Below are 20,043 nucleotides of genomic sequence, written 5' to 3' on the forward strand. Positions count from 1 at the left end.
TGGCCATGGGGAGCTTTTAGGTGCTGCGGGACTCAGTGGGATGGGCTCTCCGTTGGGGCAGAGAGATAGTAGGTGCTGGTGAGCTTCAGGAAATAACCTCGGAGGTTCGGAGCATTTGTGGTCCTGTTCCTAGACTGCAGTCGGGGTGTGTAACCTCATGTCCAGCTCGAGCCTGTCTTCAAGTTGCCTCCCCTGTAATGGCTCCTGGACACAGCACTCCCTTCGGTGCCGGCCACCTTCCCCTACCCCTGCAGTCCAGCCCCGGCTGCTCCAGCTCAGGCTCTAGCGGCCTGGCCTGAGGCCTCTGATCTGTGGCAATGCAGAGAGGTGTCACTTCAGGCAGGCTGAGGTTTCACGGCACCTCAACGTGGGCAGAAGGCAACTCTGCCTGCTTTGGGGAAGCGTTTGCATTGCTGTGAGCAGAGCTGAAACCTGCCTGCACTGTCCCGGGGTGTCTGCCAGCAGAAGTCCAGGGGCTCAAAGCTTACAAGGTGCGTTCAGAAGCCTGGCCAGGTCACTGGCATGCTGGGGCTATGCACGGCTCAGCCTGCAAGGATGAAGCTGGCTCCAGCTCGGTGCTTTCCAAACACACAGTCGAAGTGGCCTGTCCCTGAAAGGCTTGCCCAGGCATGACCCTGGGGTCGGTCCAAAGGTGAAGGAGCGAGGAGACGTGTGTATCTATAGGAACCTGTTCCCGGGGGGGGCTACTACGAAGCAGGTGGGAGAAGCCCTGGGTGACAGGAGGCAGTGGGCCTTGTGGGTGGAGCTATTTCTGGCTCTGGCCTGTCACCAGACAGCTGGGGTTTTGTGCTGCTCTGGGAGAATCCTGAGCTCTGTGAGTAGGAGGGACGGGGACCGAGCCTGGGAGCTAGGGGTGAGCGGGGAGAGTCCTGCTGCCTACTGAGCCCGTCCAGGCTTGCTTCACTTAGAAATGGGAAGGGCAGCTCCCCAAGGCGTGTGCACGGGGTAGGGGCAGGCTCTGGGTTCAGCAGCCCAAATAGTTCCCTGGCGGCTGGCGAGACCATTACAGCTGGAACCGGCAGAGCTGCGCATTCCCTCCCGGCTGCCCTGTGCAGCCTGTGCCGGTGAGGCTCCAGCCAGCAGCCTGGGAGGGGGAGAAGCTGGAAGCGAGAGGATTTGCCAGCCCTCAAAGGTAGGGCCCTGCCTCCCCGGCACAGCACGGAGTGCCCTGGCGGGGTGAGCTATGCAGTGCCAAGCCTGGGCTAGCTGCTGGGGAAGAGCTCAGCTTCCCCTGTGGCAGAGACAGTGAAGCAGAAAGCAGTGAGCCCTAAGGCAGTTGGGTGTGGCAGGCAATAGAAGCTGGGGCTCTGCCTCGTGGGCCTGAGTCTGAAGCCCTTTGCATGATGAGTGCAGGGCGCGGTCCCAGTCCCTACGCACAAGCTGCCCTGCCCACCGGCTCTCCCACTGGACGACGGCCTGTTCTCCCTTCGCTCAGCCTCTGTGCCAGTGCGCCCCCCCAAGACAGACCTGAGGCCCATTAGCTGGGCACTGAGAAGCCTGCTATTGCCTCAGAGGCCGCTGGTGTGGGGAGGGGGACCCAGCCCCCCGCTCTAGGGAGGCATCGTTCATCAATCCTTGGTCTTGTCTTTGCCAATGGCTGGTGCTTTGAAGGCTGCTAGGGATATGGAAGTGAATGTGTACACATTCGTAGCTTTTGATGGGGAAATACAGTTGTTAAACACAGGAGAAATTGGCTTTGTATGGGACATGTCCAGTGCACTTAATTAGACAAGAGTCCTACAATTGACGGGTACTTCTGCTGCTCATATATACAATCTTGGTTTCTTGTTTCCACTCCAATTCATCTAATGAAGCGGGTTGTGAGAGATTCGGTATATTTTGGTCAGTCTCTACGGTGCCACAGGACAGCTTGTTTTTAACATTACAGACTAACATGGCTATTGCTCTGAGATCTGTATCTCTGCGGTGTGGTTGCAAAGAAATAGCCCCATTATACAGATGAGGAACGGAGGAGTGACTCACGAAAGATCAAACAGTATAGGGCAGGGGTGGAGAACTTTTTTTGGGTTGGAGGGGGGGGGTCACTGACCCACAGCAAAAATCAAACACAAACCCCTCACTGATGTGGCCCCCAACTGAGGAGGAGACACTCCCCACGGTCCCCTCACATGCTAGCACCTGGGGGGGACAGGGCAGTAGATTGTGTGCTCCAGGCCTGTGGGGGGGCTGGTGCGCCAGTGCAGGCTCTCCAAAGCCGGGGCTGCATCTGGCCCCCAGGCCGTAGGTTCCCTCCCCCAGTGTAGGGAATAGAAGCCAGGCCCCCTCAGTCCCAGCCCGATCCCCTCTCTATTGGGCCATCACTGCTGCTCCAGCAGCTTTCCCGAGCTGGAGTAAACAGCACGAGGCTCCTCGGACACGCCCTGGCTGCAGTCAGCGCCTCGGCGCACCTGCTGCTGTGCGCCCCACAGCTGGTCCTGCAGGCCTGGTGTTGATGTTGCTAGGGAACGAGGCTGCCTGGGTGTTTATGACAACTTTGCCTGTGTTTTGGAAACCCACCCTTGCTACTGAAGGGAGCCGGCCCAGCGGCTGCTAAACCCCAGGCAAGGGGTGTTAAATGACTTGGCAGATGCAAAGTCGCTTGTATCTGTGCTGCATGGATGTCAAGGCTGAGCAAGTATTTTCATCAACGGGCCAAAGCCTGGGAGAGAGACAAGTCGTGCTGGAAAGTCACCGGCGCGCCAGCTTGGTATAAATACACTCCATGGCTATGTCTACACTCGCGGCTTCTTGCGTCAGATGTATGCAAATGAGGCTAAGTGTGGAATATCGCCGAGCCTCATTTGCATACCTAATGAGCTGCCATTTTTGCAGAAGAGGTTCTTGCGCCAGAAGGAGCTGTCTACACTGCCCCTTCTTGTACAAGAAAACCCCTCTTGCGCAATGCCCTTATTCCTGAAAATAATTGGCGTAACGGCATTGTGCAAGAAGGGGCAGTGTAGACAGCTCCTTCTGGCGCAAGAGCCTCTTCTGCAAAAATGGCAGCTCATTAGGTATGCAAATGAGGCTCGGCAATATTCCACACTTAGCCTCATTAGCATACTTCTGACGCAAGAAGCCACGAGTGTAGACATAGCCCATGGGGAGAGAGAGGTGTATCCGAGACACGACAAGCTGAGGGCCTGACCGACTGCCCCTCGCAGCTGGCATCTTACGCAGCAAAACCAAATTGAGATTAAACTTCCATTATCGCCCTCTCCCTCCACCTGCTACTTCATGAAACAGATTCCTTTGGGGATATGTTTTTCCAGACTCGGGCTTAGTCCAGCTGGGATTGGTGGGGCTTTTTAAGTTTGAGCAAGATTTTTTTTCAGCCCTTTGCAGTTCCTTGTGTGCAAAAAAAGAGAACAAGACAGGAAAAGCTGCTTCTGCTTGTGTTCTAAAAGTTCAAAAGGCCAGGCTAAGTTTTGTTCCACCAGTTTATAGATATTGGTGAGACCTAAGGAGTAAGCCAAGTTTGAAAGCAATCACTGGTATTAGGCAAGTTTGGTTTTTACAGCCAAACCCTGGGTTAGCTTGTTGAAAGGTCTAAGTGCTGTCTGGGATGTGTCTGGAAGGGGATTGCTTCTCAAAGCCATACAGAAAAGGGATCATCAGGCAGGTGAAAAGGGGCTGGCTGGGGCTGCCACTCCCTCCCCACCCTGCAACTGCCCCAGCCCTGAGCCTTCCACTCCCCAGGCACCCTTTAGAGAGGGGCTTCTCTCCCCCCCCCTCCCCAATTTCTGTGAGAACACTGCTGGCTGTTCCCCTTGGTCAGGAAGCGAGGGGAAAGTGCACAGTTGGCTGGGAGGCACAAGGGCAGACAAACCAGGACCTGCCCCTGCAGGGAAACATGCAACCCTCCCCTGGAGCTGCAGTGGTCATGGAAAGGTGTTTCCCACCTGGGCCCAAGCTGCTGCAATGAGAGCGCTGGTGGAGTCCTCTCTCCCTGGGACAGCCTGCACGCTGATCCCCTCCTCCCCAGCCCCGCCCTGAACAACGAGTTACAGGAAGCATGGACATTTTCACATTGTTTTCAAAAAAACAAAATTAAGGACCTGGGCAAAGCCAGGTCAATCTTCAAGCAACAGCTAAAGGGTCCACGGTGAGACTACACCTGGCTGGTACTGCTGACCCCCCGAAAAGGGAGATGTGCCAGAGATTCCATGACATTTCCTAGGAATGGAGCTGGGGTGGGGGGAATACCTCAGGGAATTCCAACACGTCAGAATTTGTTTTCCTTCCAAATCAGAATGAAAATTCAAAGACATTTCCATTCAGAATTAGCTAAACGTCTCAATGAGAAAATAACCTACACACGTTTTAATGGACTATTATAGATCGGTATATTCAAATTAATATTTTAATATACAAGTAGAAACATTCAAAAGATAGGTCATCTTTCTTTGACTTCCCCAGGGAAAAACTGCAACTGAAATGGACAGTTATGAAACTTGTCCCCTTTAATGAAACGTGCATTTCCTCTGTTCTCTCCTCACCCTCCAGTCGGAAGCTTGTTGGAGCTGGAGCCATCTTTTGTTATGTGTCTACTGCACCCAGCGCAACACGGCCCTGCTCCCGGCCAGGGACTCCTAAGCGCTACCACAGTCCAAACCTTTCCGACTGAAAACTGGGCCACCCCCCAAAAAAGCCACCAACTAGTTCTACTGCAGATTTTCCTCTTGCCAAGGCCTTTCTGTGGAAGGTGCCCAGATACTATAGGACAGGACAAAATCTCCCGTTTTGAAAGTTCCTCAGAGCTGGGTTGGCTCTGCAGGGCTAGACGCTTGGTTTAGTCAGTAAAACGAGTGCAGTGGTGTTCCCAGCTGTATGGACAAATAGACCATAATCCAAGCTGATCTGCCATACAGGGAGCAGGGCTGCTGAATAACAAGGGGCCTGCTTTACACAGCAAACTTTCCTGGCTCTTCCTGGAGCCTCCAGTCCATCTCCAACTACAGTTAGAAATGAGATGGGCAAAACTATTTTGTAGGAAATTCTAGTATTTTGAAATGTGTTTGTCTCGAGTTAAGACAAAATGTCAACAATGTGGAACAAGACAGTTCTGAAAAAAATTATTTGAAAAATTATTGGAAATGTCAACTTTGGGGGGGGGGGGGGGAAGAGTGGCAGTCCAATATTAATCTATGTCTACCTCACATGCTGCAGTGCCACCTGGAGCTGTAGGGCAGGTCCCTCTCCACCAAGGCACCTCAGGCATTCAAAGGTTAAAGTTGAACAGACACAAAACATCCTGATTTGGTTTGACAAACTGCACTATTTTGTTTAGCTTTTCCAGATAGAATATCAAAATATTGAGGGAACCCCATAACTCTCCCCCCCCAGAAAATTGTGATTTTTTTTGGAAAAAAGGTGGAAAATTCCTGCCCTCCCATAAATTAGAACAAATCCTCCTTCCACATTTGCTCATGTCCTAACCAGAGTTCCACTTGGATCCCAAGTGTCCTGGCATTTGTATAACCCTTGGGAAGGGGCTTGTCGAGTAACTCCATGAATGGGAGTTTGCCTGCTCACAAATTAGATTATTGTGAGCAGCAAAGACCTTGGGGTTTTGGTGTGGGGTGCATGCTAGGGCCACCTGGGGATCTCTCACCAAATCAATCCACACCCTTGCAAAGGCCTTGGGCACTGGCACACCTAGGTCCCTCCCATCGTCTGCCTGCGTCGCAAAGCAATTCATTTTGCAGAGGGCTAATACGGTCGAATCCAGATTATTTGGGCTCTATAGCAGCATAACTAGGTGGGATGGGGAGTGCAGGAGTCTAGACTAGATGATCTGGTGGGGTCGCTTCTGACCTTCAGCTCTGACTCTAGGTCAAGAGAAAGAAGTATCTTAGGGCTTTGACCAGGAAGGTTTGGAGCACTCTAGTGTGACCCACCAAAGAGACTGAGGTGCCTTTGTAGACTCTGCTCATCTGGGGAAGTGGGTTGTGCCCACGAAAGCTCATGACACTAGAGTGTGCGTGTGCGTGTGTGTGTATATATATATAATCTTAGACTAACACAGCCCCCTCAGAGACATTGCAGACTGACTTCTGTAGTGGCCAATAATGGCCATGCTCAGACATGTGGAGCAAGTTCATGATTTCCGGCCCAGTGAAAATCACACCACACAAGGTGGCAACTACTACCACGTAGCCAATCTACCGCACCTTAGCTTTTCCTAAGCGCCTTGCCAACAGGTTAATCCCCACAGTGAGGGAGGTCAGAATTCCTGCCCCTACTTGATAGGCGGGCAAACGGAGGCGCTGGGAGACTGAAATGACTGACCCAGACCCTGGGGTACACTGACATCAGTCTGGATTAGAGACCCTGCTTCTCATCCACGTGCACGTCAGGAGAGTTCTTGTTCTGAGCAGCCAATCAGGTCAGAGTGAGGGAAGGCAGAAGTGACTGGCAATCAGTACGCCTGGATCCTGATTTCAGCTCTGTGGAGTGACTCTGGGCGAGTCATGTGCCTCGGTTTCCCTCCCCACCCTTTATTTAGCCTGTGAGCTCTGAGACAGGGCTTGCGGCTCTCTGTGCAGCCCCAGGGCCCCCAATAATCAACGGACTCAAGTTATTCATGATAATGACAATGTATTTGTATTGCAGTAGCACCTAGGAGCCCCGACCATGGACCAGGTCAGGGGCACGCCAGATCCAGCCTGCAGACCGGATTTGATCCAACCCCACCCTGCTCAAAGCAGCGGGCTGCTCCACGTGCCCCTGCACCCAGGGAATGGAGGGGATGCTTCCCGCACTGCCCCTGCCCCCAGCACGATCTCTCAGCTCGCATTGGCCAGAAGCCCCACCCAGCGCATGGTGCAGACTGGCACAGGGAGCAGCCAGCTGCTTTGAGCAGGGTGGGGCAGTGGCAGGCAGGGAGCCTGCCTGAGGGTCCTGCTATGCTCTTTGCTGGGAGCCGCCTAGGCAAGCACTTCCCAGCAACAGCCTGCCTCTAGCACCCCACCCGCTGCCCCAGGTCACCACCCCTCCTTCACCCAAACTCCGTCTCAGACCCCACCCCCTCTCCTGCACCCCTCCCACAGCCTATCCCCCACCCTCTGCCCCAGGTCACCACCCAAACCCTCTGCCCCTCCAGCCCAGATCCTGCACTCCTCTTACACCTTTCCCTCAGGCCAGAATCCTCTCCTGCACCCCTCCCCCCTCCCACAGCCTATACCCCAATCCGCTGCCCCAGGTCACAACCCCTCCTTCACCCAAACTCCGTCTCAGACCCCACCCCCTCTCCTGCACCTCAGGCCCCAACCCCGAGCTCCATCCCAGCCCCTGACCACTTACTAAAGTCATGGAGTGCCCCCCCCATCAAAAATGATTGCCCACCTCTGCTTTAGGTGCTGTACAAATAGAACAAGAAGGCAATCCCTGCCCCAAAGACCTTACAATCTAAATGTACCCCCATCCATAGGAACAGCACCACTTTCCAGTCAGTTGGGACTGTCCGCCAAGGACATCCTCAGTGTTAACCTTTGGGGGGACCAGATAGCAAGTATGAAAAAAGGGACACTTTGGGGGGGGTAATAACTGCATATACAAGACAGGCCCTAATACGAGGATGGCCCTGATAATATTGGGACATACGGGCAGCCTAGGTAACCGTAAGCGTCTACTGACAACTTCCCATTCCGTCCGCTCCCTCGTCATGAGAGCCTAGGGAAGGCTGTCGTGAGCCCAAAGAGCCTGCTGCGGCTTTCCCGCTGGAGCGCACAGAAAGCAGGCACGTCATTTGAATAGTGGCATGGCTCGTTAATTTAATTAATGGAAACAATAGCAAGTAGCATGTTGCCCACTTACCTAGCATTTGCTTAATCTTCCCCAATTTGGAGCCTATTATTTCTGATGACACTTTGTGTTGTTAACAAGGCAATTACTGCTTTATAGGCAGTGCAGCTCACCCCCACCGTTCGGCTGGGCATGGCGTGGCTCTCCCCTTGTGTAACTACCTGACACCAAAGCCCAAGGCCATCAGGCAGCTGTGGGCTGTGATCAATCGTAGACTGAAGCAGTGGACGGGGAGGGAAGAGGCGCAAATATTTCACGTTTCCAACTGGGTCAGCAGGCCCCTTTGGCAGAGGATCTGATGTTTGGGAACCAAAGAAAGGGCCTTTGTTTTTTCTGGGCTGGAGCACAGCGCATGGAGGGTTGTTTGGGTTGGCAAGGCCTCCCCACTTCACAGGGCTCCCCTCTTCTCCTGTATCTAAGGCACTTTTGCTTTGCTTTTTTTGGTTTCGCTTCCCCCTCCTCTCCTTCATGTTAGCATCCGCTTGACCACGTCGGGATACGAAATACCCATGTTATTTCAAACCCTTCCTCCCAGGCACGTGGGATCCTATGGCACTTGTGCAAACCTCAGGGCATCCTGGAGGAGTTCCAGGCCAGGCGATTCCATTCTGGCTCCCTCAAGGTATCAGCTGAGTAAATCAGCCTGCACGTTCCTGTCCTCACCTGTTGTGCTGGGTGGCTGGCACTAAATCGTATGTTAACATTTCCCCGCAGGGCCTTTCTGGACTAGAAAGTTGAAGTGGTAAGTTTGGCTGGCCTACTGGGGCTAGCCGTACCTCTGAGTGGGGAGATTGAAGCTGGGTCCCCACCTGTTTGAGCTAAGAGCTAGCTGTGTTAGCCAAGACAGTAGCAAGCTAGTCAACCTCTGCTAGTGGCGCAGGCACCCTAAAGGGGGGAGGGGAGTGGCTGTGGCTTACAGTGACACCCACCAAACGATTCCTATTCGCTGAGCTCCATGACTGGTAAACAGGACATTGGATCTGGGTAAAGTTCCCAATTTAGGCTCAGATGTGGCCTTAGGCAAGTCATTAACTACCCTAAGTTTTAGTCCCCCCCGTTCCCCTCCGCCCCATATGTAGAATGAATGGGAATACTTTGTTCCCTGGCAGGAAGGTCCTAGTCCATGCGTAAGGTTCCTAGGCTCTTCTACAAGACAAGTTACAATATAGTCATGCTTAAAAACCACTGCACTAAAGAACCTAGTTAAAGGTGTAACATCGAACACTGAGACATGGCCCTGTCACACGGTGGGTACGCCCAGCCCCCTCAACACACGTTCCACCCCACAAGTGTCAGTCCTGACTGCCCCCGGGCCTCTCCTACCCCTTCTCCCATAGGAGTCCAGCCTAGTGGTCAAAGACAATAGCAACACCCAGCTCGCGGGGCAATAGGGCCCAGCAGCCTGAGTCAACAGCAACTGCCAGTTCATGGGGCAATAAGGCAGAGCAGGCAACGTCCACAGCCATAGTGACCCCTTGGGGTTTAATGGAGTGGGGGAACCCAGGCCCTCCCCCTCCACCGGGTCCCAGCCCAGGGCCCTGGCAGTGGTGGGTAGGTCCCACCATTAGCTCAGCAGGGAACCCGCCTACAACGCACTGAGCTCTCAGGGATCCAATTCCCCACCCTGGGCTACTTCCTACCCAGTTCACAGCAGGCGGTGGCTTCCCCTTTAGTCCCTTGCGACCTACGGGCTTCTGCAGCCCTTCCCGCTGGCCGGCCTCCACAGCTCAGTCCATCTACAGCCCTCCCGGAGAGGACTGGCCACACACACCCCCTGCCTTCTCCACGGTCCTCCGCTGGCCTTTCCACCTGCCCCCCAGCAGGGCTGTGGGATGGGGCGCTCTCGCACAGGTAGGCCTGGTTAACCCTTGCAGGCCCAGTGCAGGGTCCATACATCCCATCCCAGGCCCACGCGACATAATGTTGCACCCTTGGGCGTTTGCACTTGGACACCTACCGTTCCCCACAGGACGGCTGCCATATACCTGCATGGCACAGACTGGTAACCAGAGCCATTCCGTCAACAGGACGAATCGGGGCAGCCGCCCCAGGCCCTGTGCTTCTGGGGGCCCTGTGGCCGCAGCCTCAATTGTCCTCTTGATGGGAGGGACCCAGGGGATTACAGGGCCCTGGCATGGTGGCAGCTGGGGTTACCCCCCCACCACACACTCACCCCGCAGGCAGCAGGAGATGGGGTTGCCCAGCAGCCTGGCCCGCTCCACCCCGCCCTGCCCCACAGCACACAACACGTTTGCAAAGGATGGTTGACTTAGAACAACCCTTCAGCTCCCTTCCCCGGGTGCCCCATCTCTACTCACCCTGCACTGCCGACATCTGCAACGTCTGGGCCACGGGAAGGAGGCTCTGTCACTGTAACCTCAGCGGGGGGCAATGGGGGGGCTCTGTCACTGTCTGGGAAGGCAATGGGGGGGGCTCTGTCCCTATCCGGGGGGTTGTTGGGGGGCTCTGTCCCTGTCCCTGTCCGGGGGGGCCGGGGGGGCTCTCCCGGGGGGGGGGGGGGAGTGATGGGGGGCTGTCCCTGTCCGGGGGGCGATGGGTGGGGCTCTATCCCGGGGGGGAAATGGGGGGAGTGATGGGGGGCTGTCCCTGTCTGGGGGAGCGATGGGGGGCTCTGTCCCTGTCCGGGGGGGTTGTCCCTGTCCAGGGGCGCGATGGGGGGGCTCTGTCCCTGTCCGGGGGGGCTGTCCCTGTATGGGGGGCGATGGGGGGGGCTCTGTCCCGAGGGGGGCAATGGGGGGGCTGTGTCCCCGGGGGCGATGTGGGGGGAGTGATGGGGGGCTGTCCCTGTCCGGGGGGGCAATGGGGGAGGCTGTGTCCCCGGGGGCGATGTGGGGGGAGTGATGGGGGGCTGTCCCTGTCCGGGGGGGCGATGGGGGGGAGTGATGGGGGGCTCTGTCCCTGTCCGGGGGGGCAATGGGGGGGGGGGGGCTGTGTCCCCGGGGGCGATGTGGGGGGAGTGATGGGGGGGGGCTGTGTCCCTGGGGCGGGGGGGCAATGGGGGGGCTGTGTCCCCGGGGGGGCAATGGGGGGGCTGTGTCCCCGGGGGCGATGTGGGGGCAATGGGGGGGCTGTGTCCCTGGGGGCGATGGGGGGGAGTGATGGGGGGGCTGTCCCTGGGGGCAATGGGGGGGCTCTGTCCCTGTCCGGGGGGGGCAATGGGGGGGCTGTGTCCCGGGGGGGGCAATGGGGGGGCTCTGTCCCTGTCCGGGGGGGCCATGGGGGGGCTGTGTCCCCGGGGGCGATGTGGGGGGAGTGATGGGGGGGCTGTCCCTGTCCGGGGGGGCAATGGGGGGGCTGTGTCCCCGGGGGGGCAATGGGGGGGCTGTGTCCCCGGGGGGGGGGGGGATGGGGGGGGCTCTGTCCCTGTCCGGGGGGGCCATGGGGGGGCTGTGTCCCCGGGGGCGATGGGCGGGCTCGCTCCACCCCCCGCGCGCCGCCCCTCCGCTGTGTCCCGCATCCCGGGCTGCCGATTGGTTCTTCCTTGTTCCTTGCCCCGCCCCCGGCGGGTCTCGCGAGAGTCTCGCGCGCAGGGAGGGAGGGGGCGCCCAGCGCGAGAGCTCGGGGCGGCTCGAGAGGGACGGAGCGCGCGCCCGATTCCGCCGCCGGCGCGAGGCAGTGGCGCGGACCTGAGGCAGCCCCCGTGTCCCCCCCGGGCCTCGAGGTGAGCGAGGCCCCCGCCCTCCAGGGGCCCGGAGTTGACGCTGAGACCCCCCCTCCGAACTCCCCGAGTTTTCGTGAGAGTCCGGCCCCTCCCGTGAGTGACACGCTCTGCGGCCAATCGGGACGCCGGGGCGCTTGGAGTGACGGGCGCCGCAACCAACCGCGGCCGGGAATGGCCTGGGGCACGCCCCCTCCGGGTGGGCGGGGCTCAGGGTTGTTGGAGATTCCGAGGGGCCCGGGCGGTGGCTGGTGGGGGAGGGGCCAGAGGGGCCCAGCTGAGGACACCGGGGAGGGGGGGTCTGGGTGGAAATGTCTGTGGGGGGGCTGGGTTCCGTGCGGGGGGGGGGCCCCTTATGGGTGCGGGGGGGGCTGTGTGGTTGGGGTGGGGGGGGTCCCCTTATGGGTGGGGGGGGGCTGTGTGGTTGGGGTGCGGGGGGGCCCCTTATGGGTGCGGGGGGGGCTGTGTGGTTGGGGTGCGGGGGGCCCCTTATGGGTGCGGGGGGGGCTGTGTGGTTGGGGTGCGGGGGGGCCCCTTATGGGTGCGGGGGGGTGTGTGGTTGGGGTGCGGGGGGGCCCCTTATGGGTGCGGGGGGGGCTGTGTGGTTGGGGTGCGGGGGGCCTCTTATGGGTGCGGGGGGGCTGTGTGGTTGGGGTGCCGGGGGGCCCCTTATGGGTGCGGGGGGGGCTGTGTGGTTGGGGTGCGGGGGGGCCCCTTATGGGTGCGGGGGGGGCTGTGTGGTTGGGGTGCGGGGGGTCCCCTTATGGGTGGGGGGGGGCTGTGTGGTTGGGGTGCGGGGGGGCCCCTTATGGGTGCGGGGGGGGGGCTGTGTAGTTGGTATACGTGGGGCCCCTTATGGGTGTGCGGCTTGTGTGGTTGGGGTGTGAGGGGCCCTAAGCAGCAGCGCCATTCGGGGGGATTAGGGGGTTTTGGTAGGAGTCTTCCTAAAGTTGCTGGGGTAAGGGCTTGGGGCTGCCTGGTAAAAATGGGTGTGTGAGGGAGATTATAGGTTGGGGGGAAGGGCCCCTGGAATTGGTAGTTTGGGGTCCCCCCCAAAAAACCTGATTGGGTGGGGTAACCCCGAGAATACATGTTGTGGGATTCACCGTTTTATAGCCCCCTCCTGAAAAGAGTTTTGGGAGGTGCTGACTATTTTCCCTCCTCCCCCATCCCTTGGCAAATTAAATCAGTCTGAGCAACAGTAGCGTGAAAACTTAATATTTACATTGTACATTATAGCTATTTACATTATAGATACACTGCGTAAAGAATTGTTGCTTCCCGCTGTTGGACTTTGGGAGCTCAAACTTTCTGAGAACTTGTTGAAGCAATGAGGGTTTAATTTGTTACTCCACAATTGTTCCTTTCACTTACATGCTGTGGTATAATAGGTGACTGTTTCATAGCTCTAATTTAGTAGAATCTCACTGGCTAGTTTGTCAAAAGAATTTCATTTTTATTACTAAAATTAATTTGGGGGCCCCACTTCTTCTCCTTAACGTAAAATGGGTTGGGAATCTCTTTTAGGGCAGGGGCTGCTGATCCCTAGAGAAAGTAGTTGGGGGCCACACACAAGTGAGAAGCAAAGTGGGAAGCCCCTGACTCAGAAGGAGAAAGATCCTGCTCACATTCCCTTTGCACACCAGAGCCTAGGGGGGCCCTGGCTAGTAGCTTGGGGGCTGGAGCCACGCGAGCTGGGGGAGGAAGGCACATACAGCTGCCAAGTCTGAGGTTCTCCACACCTGTCCTAAAAGAGAAAGGCCAACAGGTTAGACTTTTCTTACATGAAAATAAAAATACCTGTTGACAGATGTAAAATCAATATAGATTAATCAAATTTAAAATTTTTAAGAGCAGATTCTTCTGTAGTTTACACTCTTTTGAAATTCAGTTGACTACCAATATCATCCTTCCTCTTTCCATTCTCCTAACTGTACCTTTTCTTATGAACTGTCATCTCTATCGTGATTCACCAAGAAGCTATCCTCTGCATATTCAGGCCCCTCTGAAGAGTAAATTTTAGTGGGAATGATTTAATAAAAATAAAATGGATACTTTTCTCTGGATTCCTCAGAATGTCTTTTCTTATTATTGTGTCTTTTGAGGTATGGACTTCTTCCAGTTTGTTTGGTAAAGCATGAAGCATACTGTAAACCAATAGGTCTGTCCAAAAGAATTACATGGCACTTTACAAACTGGAGAAATATAGTTATTGGCTGTTCACTTAAATATAGTCTCACGTGGTGTGGAATGTTACAGTAATTCTCAACCACCAATTCTGTGAAACAGTGTTTTGATACAAAATTAAGATTAACTTCATCAACTGAACACCAAGGAATTTTTAGAAAGGTACGCTATATTTGCTCATGTTGGAATCATGGTTAATACCCCTTCTCTTTATTTTTAAAGAACTTGTATTTGATCATGATCATAAGAATACATGTTACAGGGGTGGCTGCATGCGGCTCTTTGCTCACAGAAATGCAGCTCTCAGGGTTAGGGCTCATTCAGAGCTCCATGCCCGCTTTGTGCACGTGCCTAAGTTCCTGGAAGGAAAAATGCAGTGGCACCTCCGGTCAGACCCAGGCATTGGGTTAGAATGGGAGGGGCTTGGGGGTGCCTGTCTCTGGGGGAGGGATGTGTGGCTCTTTGCACTACTATCCACAGCTCTTTGGCTCTTAGTGTCTAATTGGCTGGCCACCCCTGACATATTAACTACCATTCTGGCCAACCGTAATCAGTTTTGTAGCTGTAGTTTGACCATCACTGAAGAGTTTGTTTGCTATTGGTGTCTAAAAAGAAGGTTGAACTGATGGAAGTTCCAATCCAGAAATGTAGGTGCAAACTTTGTTGCAGTATGGTTAGTTAACCCTGTATGTCTATCTGCAGTAGCCTTTTTTTTATAGAGATCATTTGGATCAATTACTTCCAATCCCAGAATCTGATTTGGAGTAGAGAGATGGCAAATCAGTTTTTCTGTTTGAAAGCAATGAACTAACAGACACTGGATGAAGCTATCCTGTTCACCGAATCCTACTTTACACAACCCAAAGAGTCATCGAATTACTAAAATTTGTTCAGTTTTCAGTTGTATCTGAGTAAAGACATTTGGGGAATGACAAATGTTCTCTGTATTTCAGGTGATGGACCTTCTCTCTCTCTCATTCTGTTTATACTGTTTAATCATAACCTGAAAGGCATTATCCTAAAACTGTTATCTGGTCTATTTCACTAGCCAGTGCAGGAGTATTCTTGAGAAATCCAGTTTTAAGTGTCTCAAGCAATAAGGTTTTCTTGAGGAACCTATTACAGTATCGACCATCATTTTTGACAACTTTATTTGTACTTAGCCAAGTTTTGTCTTACTTTTGTGCTGCTATTCTTGGTTATACCTATAATTATCCTGCTCCCTCATTGGCATCAACTATCCACAATGATTTGAAAAGGGGATGTATCCATTTTAGTTGTGACTAGTCAGATAGCTACTTTAATGTTTCTTCTTAAATCAGGCTCCTTGAGTAATTTAATCACTTTTTTCCCCTGAATATCCTCAAATTTGTTAGTAGTGAGTGCTGATATTGGCTTGTTTAGAGATGAATACAGTTCACATCAGAGTTTGAGAGATCAGGACATAACCTCTTTCCTTCCTGTGTAGCCCTGAATCACTTTCCCCCCTTCTTTGTCACATACAAGTTCATATCTAATTTACTGTCCACTGTCACCCCAAGTATCTTTTTCCCTCCACCTATGATCTAGTTCACATTCCCCAGAATATTAAATGCATTTAGTTCAAGTTGAATCATATGGACTAAAATAAATTAATGCCCTTATTTCTATAGTTCCTAGATTTCTTATTGCTTCTCAGACTTCCCTGGTGTTTGCAACACCTCCCAATTTAGCTATCTCGAATGTCTTTAATGCTGTAATTTTTTTTCTTTTTCTGCCGCACATTAATGTATAAAGATGTCAAATGAAAATAAACCTCATCTTGACTGAGCAGTGTCTTCTGATGCTTGGTACATTGCAGTTATCACTAACCTTTTTAAAATTGGGTTGAAGGACTATAGCTAGTACCTGTGACAGGGTTCTTATAAAGGTAATTTGGAAGTGCTGTAAAATGCATGTGTCATGACTCCTCCTGTGATGGTGATTGCAAAGCTATGCAGTCACGGAGTGTTGAACAGCTTCATATTGAATTGATTTCAATTTAAATATAGTGGTTTACAGAGAGCTTAGTTCTTGTGGCACATGGTTATACATTCAGAAATGCAAGCGTGGTGTCGGAGGGAGTGTTTAGTATTTAGAATAGGGCGAGGGTGTTAGGACTCCTGGGTTCTCTCTTCCGCTTTTGTCACTCTGTCCATGTAAGAGTGGGCAGTTCATTTAATCTTTTTTTGCCTCAGTTTTCCATAAATAATATCCAGGATTGGATCTCGCTAGGCCCAAAGAAGACCGTTTAATGGACACGGGGAGGTCCAGCATCTTGCAGGGGATCGTTAGCATTCCAGCTGATCTCCTCTCCTGGCTGCCAACCCCACTGCCAGCCCTGGCCACCAGGCTCCCCTGCTGGCCCTGGCCAGGCTCTGGTGCTCTGGGCTTCTTGTTCCCTAGCTGCCAGACTGGCCCTGCTTCTGGCCCCAGCTGGGCTCTGGCCACTGGCTCTCCTGCCACTGCCCCCTGCCCTCACCAGCCCAACTCTACTCCCGGCTGACAGCCCAGCCCTGCTTATGGCCTTGACCAGGCTCCGGCCACTGGACCAGCTTGGCCACTGGCCCCCGGTCGCTGGACAGTCTCCACTCCTGGCCCTAGCCACTGGCCTGGCTCCACTTCCGGCAGCCAGCTGACCATTCTGATGCCAAACTCCCGGCCACCCCCTGCTCGCTCCAGGAGCTCTCCAGTCCAGCAATATCCATGGTCCGGCACCAGAGTCCTGGACCAGAGAGGTTGAACCTGTAGTTCGAATACTCCTCTTTGTCCAGTGCTTTGAGAACCCTATGTCAGTGAAACCTTTGGTCAGTGAGTGCAGATGGACGTGAGAAATGTTGCTTTTAAAAGTTTTTAAATGGAAAAATGAAACACTCCATTTGAAATCCTACTTTTTAATCTGACTTCTTCATTTTCAGATCTCTTTAATAAAGCTCCAGATGGTGGTTGGGAAGGGTGAGGAGGATAATTCCAGAATGTGCGAAATGCGTTAACTAAGGTCTGAGGTCCCAGCCTGAGGTGAGGTACAGGGAAGTTATTAACTCTCGCCCTTCTTGTTGCTCTAAAAGGCGAGGACATTTAAGAGATGAAGTGCTATTAGGGGATAGTTGTGTAAAAGAAACTAGACCTCCTTTGGGATTTAGAAGCTAGGCTATGAAACTTCTTGTTGTGGGGCAGAGGGGCATATGAGTGATCAGCAGTGGAGTCTTATGGAAATAAATAGGGGTGGGAGTTTGCGACATTTCCTTGTCCACATTCTGTAGGAGTCTCTTCGTGGTAAAAAGTTTAAAACTTTCCCAGTGCAACTTTTGATGGTGTATCATTCTACAGGTCTCCTGGTATGGCTGGTGTGTGCAGCACATTTATCTGCGGGTTGCTCTGTTTGGATTCTACATTAGAATGATGTGAACAATTACATTTCTATGTGATATTTTGTTTAACATGCTACTTGTTTTTCTTTAGCACTTATACTTTTCCTGGGAAAGGCACATAAGGAGGTCACCTTTTCAGAACTGCTCTTATCCCGTTTAGGTCTTGTCTTCACTACATGATGGATCTACACTGAAGTGAGTGATCCACTGGCGGTCGATTTGTTGTGTCTGCTTAGACACGATAAATCGACGACCGAGAGCTCTCCTGTCCATTCCGTTACTTGACCAGGGCGAGACAAGTAGCTGGAGTCAACAGGAGAACAGCCCCTGCTGACCTTACCGTGTGGAAGACACTGCGGTACGTATGTCAGCTTCAGCTATGCCATTTGTGTGGCTGAAGTTGTGTAGGATAGATTGACGGGGTGGGTTGTGGTATCGAGTAGGCCTCAAGCATTTAAATGAAATGGACATATTTTAAAGGGTGGCTTCCAATAGGAGCTGCTGGGTGGTGAATTCTTTTGACAGTCTAGCCCAGGGCTACTCAACCTTGGAAGCCCCGGGGGCCGCAATGATACTCTGTTTATGCCGAGGGCCGCAACTTAAGTGTGGTTGCATGTACATGCAAATATAGATGCAAATAGCTTCTTTCACACTGATGGGCATGAATTCCAAGTTTAAAGCAAGACTATACAACAAACAGGCCCCATTTAAGTCAGTTCTGCTGATATTAATACAATGCAATATTGACCTGATTTCCACCCATATGACAGCACTTTTAATGAGAGGTGACAGTCCAGGAATTTGACTGCTAAACACGTAGCAACAGAAGACCATTATTTTGACTACTTTTCTGTTTTGTTTCCCACCCGTGGGCTGTGTGTTGAGCCCTGCGTAAACCCAAACCACACTGCGGGCTGCAAACAAACAGGCTGCAGGGCGCATGCTGCCCGGCCCGTGTGTTGAGTAGCCCTAGTCTAGCCTTATGGCCCTGATTTTCCCCTCCCCCCCCCCCCCATGGATGTTCCATCCCTTCTGCTCTCACTGCATACTTTTACTCTTCTAGCCATTCCTTCTCTTGTTGTTTGCTCTGAAGAAACTCCTAATATGTTGATTAGACTCATTTTTTAACCTTTTAAATGTTGAAAAGTAATCTCATTTCCTTGAATGAATTGCTAACCTCGATTCCAGCATTGTATGTTTGTTGCTAAAACCTTAGATCATAACATCTGTGCTGAACCTTTGTCTTGCTGACACGTTTCCCATGATGTGTCGGTTAACCAATTGGCAGTGAATCAGTGCCCCCTTTGTTCTCTGCTTCCCCATTTCCCCTAATTGTGTGTAGACTAATCTTAATCATTTCAGACCTAGTTTTGCATTGAGTTGCTCCAGTGTAATAAAGATATGATTTTATTTAGTTATTTTTTAAACAGACGAGTGCAAAAAGCTTTGTGGGCATTTTGTGTTAGATTAAATTGTTTAAGAACAGGTTGAACTAAGCAGAACTAAGATTAAGTCTACACTATTGCAGCACAACTGCTGGTGCTGTCTCTTTAGCACCGTAATATAGATGTTTCCTACATTCATGGGAGGTTTTTCTCCCCCTCTGATGTAGTTAACCTGCCTCTCCAAGAGGCATTAGCTAGGTTGATGGAAGAATTCTTCCATCAACCTATCTCCACCTAGAGTGGGGATTAAGTTGACTTAACTACTAGGAATGTAATAGTTTCATCAATTAACCAATAAGCAAAAACCTGATCAGTTAATGCTATAGACTACATGCATCCCCACACACCCGCCAGTACATTTTTTAACAAGCTGGCCAGCAGCCTGGCTCAGTCCTGGCTCGCATCGGGTCTGGGACCTACCCCACTGTGGCTCTGCATTTAAAGTGTATTAGGAGCCCTGCGGGCAGGCAGCCAGGCTCAGTTCTGCCTTGCGCTGGGTCTGGGAGCTCAGACCCCCCCTCACTGAATAGGAGCTGCTGCCTCCTCTGTATCAAGAGGAGCAACACAGAATTGAATCCCCCGTGAGCAGCGATGTTCCCAAGAGATGGCAACGTGGTGTGGTTACAGATAGCAAATAGAGCCTCAGCTCATATTTCATAAAGGGAGATGCAGCTCTGTTAGGAAAGCTGCCATAGCCTGGAATGTAACTCTGCTGTCTCACCCTTCCATGAAAGAATAAACTGGTGGCAAACAGGGCTGCCAGCCATTACAGGCTGACTCATGAGAATAAACAAAGCCGCCTTACCAGTTACAGGCTACGTTAGCCACTATACACTTAGTTCCTATCTGCCAGTGATTTTCTGTGCTCTCTTTGTGAGGCAAGGGGGGTGTAACTGAATAAAACCGAATATCGTGTTGCATCATGCTGAAGAAAAGCTTTCAGGCTCCTTTTATCTGGAATGCCTATTCTGAATGGAGTTTGAAAATGTGTGGTGAGAGACTCGCCCTTTCGCTCCATTTTGAGGCTGTACTCCCACAGACCCAGCGTTTGTTACGCTGAGGAAAGTTAGTTCCTTGGATTTTGCTAGCCTGCCGTGCTCACCAAGAATGTTTCAGCTCTGTGGGTAAAGCCTCTGTTCTGAATACTGCTGTTACCTAAAAAAAAGCTGTCTAAAGCCTATTGGGCACTTAACATTTATATTGGCATGGTTATGTTGATCAGGGATGTGAAAAAATACCATCCCTAGTGACAGAGCTATGCCAACAAAATCCCCAGTGTGGGCATAGCTCTGTTGACAGTTGGCATAGCTAATATCACTTGGGAAATGGTGTTCCTACTGGCAGAAGAACTCCTGGTGTTGTGTATGCTGCATCTGTACTTGGCATGGCAGTGTGTAGTCGATTACACGATTAACTGAAAAGACAGGGCTTATCAGTTAATCCTATCAACTACATGTACTCCCCCTCCCCACCTCTGCTGCCTCTGTATCAGAAGCAGCAGGAGGGGAGGCAGATGGGA

General features: G+C 52.7%; 1 protein-coding gene and 1 long non-coding RNA gene across 8 annotated transcripts in view; one reads left to right on the forward strand and one right to left on the reverse strand.

Moving 5' to 3' along the window:
- Positions 1-10,266, reverse strand: part of LOC142818902 (uncharacterized) — a 41,176-nt gene extending 30,910 nt beyond the window's left edge. The window contains exon 1 of the long non-coding RNA XR_016348161.1: positions 10,143-10,266. This is a non-coding gene — a long non-coding RNA (uncharacterized LOC142818902). The remainder of the gene's footprint in view (positions 1-10,142) is intronic.
- Positions 10,267-11,351: 1,085 nt separating this feature from the next.
- Positions 11,352-20,043, forward strand: part of LOC102447602 (cyclic AMP-dependent transcription factor ATF-7) — an 86,849-nt gene continuing 78,157 nt past the window's right edge. For 2 of the 7 annotated variants that reach the window (XM_075901628.2, XM_075901627.2), the window contains exons 1-2: positions 11,353-11,506; positions 17,240-17,437. The gene's annotated coding sequence lies outside the window, so the exon portion shown is untranslated. Of the gene's footprint in view, positions 11,600-17,239; positions 17,438-20,043 lie in introns of all 7 variants that reach the window. The other 5 variants (XM_075901626.2, XM_089774645.1, XM_075901629.2 and 2 more) reach the window with 4 other exon arrangements.

The sequence above is a fragment of the Pelodiscus sinensis genome, chromosome 31, assembly GCF_052426305.1.
Source record: "Pelodiscus sinensis isolate ZL-2025 chromosome 31, ASM5242630v1, whole genome shotgun sequence".
NCBI classification, from domain to species: Eukaryota; Metazoa; Chordata; order Testudines; family Trionychidae; genus Pelodiscus; species Pelodiscus sinensis.